We start from the raw sequence: 6,000 nt of genomic DNA, 5'->3' as shown, positions 1-6,000 counted from the left end.
TTCACTTTCATGCATTGGAGAAGGAAATGGCAACCCACTCCAGTGTTTTTGCCTGGAGAATCTCAGGGACGGGGAAGCCTGGTGGGCTGCCATCTATGGGGTCGCACAGAGTCGGACACGACTGAAACGACTTAGCAGCAGGCCAGGCAGAAATGAGCTTCCTGAGGGTTATGGAGACGGAGCAGGTATTGTAGCCAAAATAAAATATGACAGGGGTGATACTAGGAGACCCTGACAAAAGGGCACTAGATTTAGAATTTTATAGACAATAACTGGATAAATCAGAGTAGAATTGAACAGAAGAAATGGGACAATCACTGAGGTTACTGATATTGATATAGTATAGTAAAAGCAGTGATATAATTCTATATGACAGAGGCCTAAAGTGAAAAATCTTGTAGAACAAAATCAATAGCATGATTCTATTTGTATGCATGTAAAAACACCTTAAAGAATAAATGTTTAGCCTTTAAGAAATATTACTATAGTAAACTGTGAATGAGTATATGTGACTTGAACGTCCTAAAATCCTTACATCTGCATTTCAGATAACGTTTACAAAGAATTAACATTTGTAATAAAAACCATAAATTTTGTAAAATAGAAATAAAAATTCAAGATGCTGAGCATATTAAATGAAAAAATATAACACGAATATTGAAAAAAATTAGATGAAAATTTACAGAGAGATGATCAACTCTTTTCTGAATCAAAACTATCAGTATAACAAAAATTCTAAGCAAGGGGTCCATCTTGAGCTGTAACCTTTGCATTTTTATGTTTGAAACACCATCTTTTCTGGAGGCATGTGTGTGCATGTGTATTGGTGTATTTCTTGATTGATTAAGAATTGAGATGGGGTTTTTTAAAGGAGAATAAACAGGAAAAAATAGGTAAACTATTGAGAGTAAAAGAAAAAATAGAAAGCAATCTAAGAGTTATCTGATTGCTTATAGTCCTGCTTAAACTCTTTCAATAACTTTACTCCTTTACAAAAGTTCAGATTCCTTCATATAGCTGATCTATCCTCTATCTTCCCAGAAGGCACTAGAGGTAAAGAACCCATCTGCCAGTGCAGGAGACATAAGAGATGTGGGTTCAATCCCTGGGTCAGGAAGATCCCCTGGAGCAGGAAATAGCAACCCACTCCAGTATTCTTGCCTGGAAAATCCCATGGACAGAAGAGCCTACAGTCCATACAGTCACAAAGAGTCAGACATGACTGAAGTGATTCACACACACACACATCCTCTATCTCCAGTCTCACAGCTCATTCTCCTTTACCCCTAGAGAGTACACTCCAACTTTCTGGAACTACTTGGATAAGCGCATTTTGTTAAGGTTAGTACTCTTGCTTGCTTAAGACTGAATTGACAAGTGCATGCTCTTAGTTCTGTGGACTGCTTCTCACCTGTAAGTACAGTGCATGCAAAACTCCCTCTTTCTTCCAGCTGAAACTGACCTTTTTCTTTTATGCGGTCATGTCATGCTGTGCTATGGGGAAAATTGGGCCTTGCTCTAGTGAGCAGGGCCATGCTAAGTAAATCTTTAATCCAATTTTTTTGCTGATGAGTGGGGCTGTGCTCCCTCCCTGTTAGTTGTTTGGCCTAAGGCAGCCCAGTCCTGGAGTCTGAAATCTCTGTGATAGAGTTAGAGGCTCTATGGTAGGGCTAATGGCAACCTCTTCCAAGAGGACTTATGCCAACAATCCATGTCTCCCAGGACAGCTGCTGCCAGTAGGTCAACGGAGACCCCACAGCAGGCCACTGTCAACCCATGCCTCTCCAGGAGACCCCCAAACTCTCATAAGCAGGTCTGGATAAGCTATTTAAAATACTAAAAGTTGATGCTGTTAAAGGGTTACATTCAATATGCCGGCAAATTTGGAAAACAAAGCACTGCCCACAGGACTGGAAAAGGTCAGTTTTCAACCCAGTCCCAAAGAAGAGCAATGCCCAAGAATGTTCAAACTACCATACAATTGCGCTCATTTCACAGGCTCCCAAGGTAATGCTCAACATCCTACAAGTTAGGGTTTAACCGTATGTGAACTGAGAACGTCTAGGTGTACAAGTTGGATTTAGAAAGGGCAGAGGAGCCAGAGATCAAATTGCCAACATCTGATGGATCATAGAGAAAGCAAAGGAATTCCAGAAAAACATTACTTCTGCTTCACTGACTATGCTAAAGCCTTGACTGTGTGGATTATAACAAACTGAAAAATTATTAAAGAGATGGGAATACCAGACCACCTTACCTGCCTCCTGAGAAACCTGTATGCAGGTCAAGAAACAACAGTTAGAACCAGACATGCAACAATGGACTGATTCAAAATTGGGAAAGGAGTACATCAAGGCTGTATATTGTCACCCTGCTTATTTAACTTATATGCAGAGTCAGTTCAGTTCAGTCACTCAGTCGTGTCCAACTCTTTGTGACCCCATGGACTGCAGCACGGCAGGTTTCCCTCTCCATCACCAACTCCCAGAGCTTGCTCAAATGCAGGTCCATCGAGTCAGTGATGCCTTCCAACCATCTCATCTGCTGTTGTCTCCTTCTCCTTCTGTCTCCAATCTTTCCCAGCATCATGGTCTTTTCCAATGAGTCAATTCTTTGCATCAGGTGGCCAAAGTATTGGAGTTTCAGCTTCAGCATCAGTCCTTTCAAAGAATATTCAGGATTGATTTCTTTTAGTATGGACTGGTTGGATCTCCTTGCAGTCCAAGGACTCTCGAGAGTCTTCTCCAACACCACAGTTCAAAAGCATCAATTCTTCAGTGCTTAGCTTTCTTTATGCAGAGTACATCATGTTAAATGCTGGGCTGGATGAATCACAGTTGGAATGAAGATTGCCAGGAGAAATATGAACAGCCTCAGATATGCAGATGACACCATCCTAAAGAGCTTCTTGATGAATGTGAACGAGGAGAGTGAAAAAGCTGGTTTAAAATTCTACATTCAAAAAACAAAGATCATGGCATCCAGTTCCATCACTTCATGGCAAATAGATAGGGAAGCAATGGAAACAGTGACAGATTTTATTTTCCTCAGCTCCAAAATCACTGTGGATGGTGACTGCAGTGATGAAACTAAAAGACCCTTGCTCATTGGGAAAAAAGCTATGATAAACCTAGACAGCATGTTAAAAAGCAGAGACATAATTTTGCTTACAAAGGTCCATATAGTCAAATCTATGGTTTTTCCAGTAGTCGTGTACAGATGTGAGAGTTGGACCATAAAGAAGGCTGAGTGTCAAGGAAATGATGCTTTCAAACTGCAGTGTTGGAGAAGGCTCTTGAGAGTAACTTTGGCTGCAAGGAGATCAAACCAGACAATAATCAACACTGAATATTCATTGAAATGAAGAACTGACTCACTGGAAAAGATCCTGGTGCTGGGAAAGATTGAGGGGAGGCGGAGAAAGGGACAACAGAGGATGAGATGGTTGGATGGCATCATCCACTCAATGGACATGAGTTTGAACAAACTCCAGGAGATGGTGAAGGACATGAAAGCCTGACATCCTGCAGTTTATGGGGTTGCAAAGAGTTGGACATGACTTAGCAACTGAACGACAACAATGTGTTGTGCAAGCATAATGTTTAGGATGGGTGCGTGTGTGCTAAGTTGCTTTAGTCGTGTCTGACTCTTTGCGACTCCATGGACTGTAGCCCACCAGGCTCCTATGCCCATGGGATTCTCCAGGCAATACTGGACTGGGTTGTCATGCCCTCTTCCATGGGATATTCCTGACCCAGGGATCGAATCTATGTCTGTTAATCTTCTGCATTGTCAGGTGGGTTCTTTACTTCTAGTGCCACCTGGGCTATCTTGTATGACATCTATCACACATATGAGTTTCCTAAGGACAGATAATATATTAACAAACCCTGGCCCAGTGTAAGTGTTCAATAAATGTTTATGAATGCATGGATAGATGGATGAACGGATGTATAATTTGATAATAATAGATTTTTGGTTTAATATTTTATCATATTTTTGACCCTGTCCATAGAAGGATTTTGTTTTTGTTAATCAAAACATTGTTTTAAGCAACCATCAGTGTAAATTACTTCCTCACAGCTTGCCTGTCACTTTATCATAAGCCAAGAAATTGAATCCAACAAGTTTAAGAGCAATTCATTCAAAGAATAATATAAATCCAAATTGACTTTTGAAGCATACATTCTTGTTCAAATTAATTTTAACACAAAAGAATTGATAACAGGGAATTCAAATAGCATCATATCCCACAGACCAACAAGTAGCAGCAAGTCAGAAAAGAGAGAGACCTAACAAGTATACAGCCCTGTTGAAACATGCTGTACTAAAGAAACTGTCCTCAGGGCCTATTGTCAAAAACCGTGTCTTTTAGAAGTTGGGATACACAGACAGTGGGGCTGGGTCCTGAACATGGAGATGACATTCCCTCTAGGAACTGCACTGTCCAGGTGAGTTTTACTTTACTATTTATTAGCTAAATATTTATCTAGCTGTCTATGTCCTTTTTTTTTTTTTTTTTTTTTTCCTTAGGAAGCACATTACAATAGGTTTCAGAGTCCTCCACACAACTTTAATTTCAATTTATCTACCCATCTCTGAATCCTGTCAATTCAGGGAACTTCTAGACCTCACATCCTAAAGCACTCCTCACTGCAGCTTAGAGCTACATTGATTGCTTCTAATCAATTTTTGATTCTCATTAAATGAAGCAGGAGCCAGAAACTCCTGATACAGAAGCAATGAATGTTGTGGATCATACACAAGTAATGACCTGGTGAATCAGTCATTATCATACTAAGTGCTTTCCTTGATTTCCTAAAACTATCTCTAACCTGAATGGTGGGTTTATCTACCACATCCTCCTACTGATGCCCACAATTATCTCAATGCATACTTCTCTTGTAAATTGTATACAAAGTTGGTTATTGCTACATGAGAAAATTGCCTTTCCCCAATAATAATTGAAATGTTCAAAAAGTAAACTGAAAAGTGTTGCTATCCTGCAGTTTTACACTATTCATTACTTTATTCTACTAATCTTGATTATTTCAAAATGATCAGAATCATTTTGCTGTACAACAGAAACTAACATAGCATTGTAAATCGATTATACTTCAATTTTAAAAAGATCAAAACATTTATGAAAATGTACACAACTTTTTGTCTTTAATTTCTTGGATGTGTCTTCCCTTTATTATTACTTCTTTATCTTTTTAATACAGGTTCGATATAAACAATTTGGTATTTCTCTACTCTCAACTCTTCCCTAAACTTCTAAAACTAACTTTGGTATGCTTATATTAATTGATAGTCATTTTGATATTTGGCAAAACTAATACAATTTTGTAAAGTTTAAAAATAAAATAAAATTAAAAAAAATTGATAGTCATGACAATTGAAACAATCTTCAGGAAATATTTTTTTAATATTGGTTTACTGACTCATTTATCCAAAAACTATGAAGTCATTGTAGATAATCTTGGAAATTTTTATCTGAAAAATATTTGTAGAAGTCTTAGTAAGACATTCCTTCTGAATAAATCCCTTTCACTAAAAAGTCTGTGATCTACCCAATAATATCCAAATATATATTGTCCATACCACTGAAGAAATGTTACAAGCATGGAGTACATGTTTATAAACATTTCTAATGCCTATGCAATGCAAAAAGATCACTATGAAAATCCTATAATGTATTTACATGTTGAAATTATGTTTTTAATCAGAGGAATGAAAGCTTCTGCTTACTTCTTCAATTTATTCTATGAGGAAAAGAGTAATAAAATACAATATGAAGGAACACAATGTGATCCTGGCAATGAGGAAGCAGAATTACTGAAAGCCTCCTTCATTTCTGTTTTCATTACCTTACTGAGCTGAATCACACTCTCCTTGACTTGTGTCCAGTAAGAGTCTATGACCAGAGTTTTGTTGCCTTCTACAAGTCAACCCTCTGGGAAAGTATGAACATTTCCCCAAAAATTTTGAATCCACTGA

The sequence above is a fragment of the Bubalus bubalis genome, chromosome 11 (genome assembly GCF_019923935.1).
Source record: "Bubalus bubalis isolate 160015118507 breed Murrah chromosome 11, NDDB_SH_1, whole genome shotgun sequence".
In the NCBI taxonomy this organism is placed as follows: domain Eukaryota; kingdom Metazoa; phylum Chordata; class Mammalia; order Artiodactyla; family Bovidae; genus Bubalus; species Bubalus bubalis.
Note: the sequence above shows the minus strand (reverse complement) of the source record.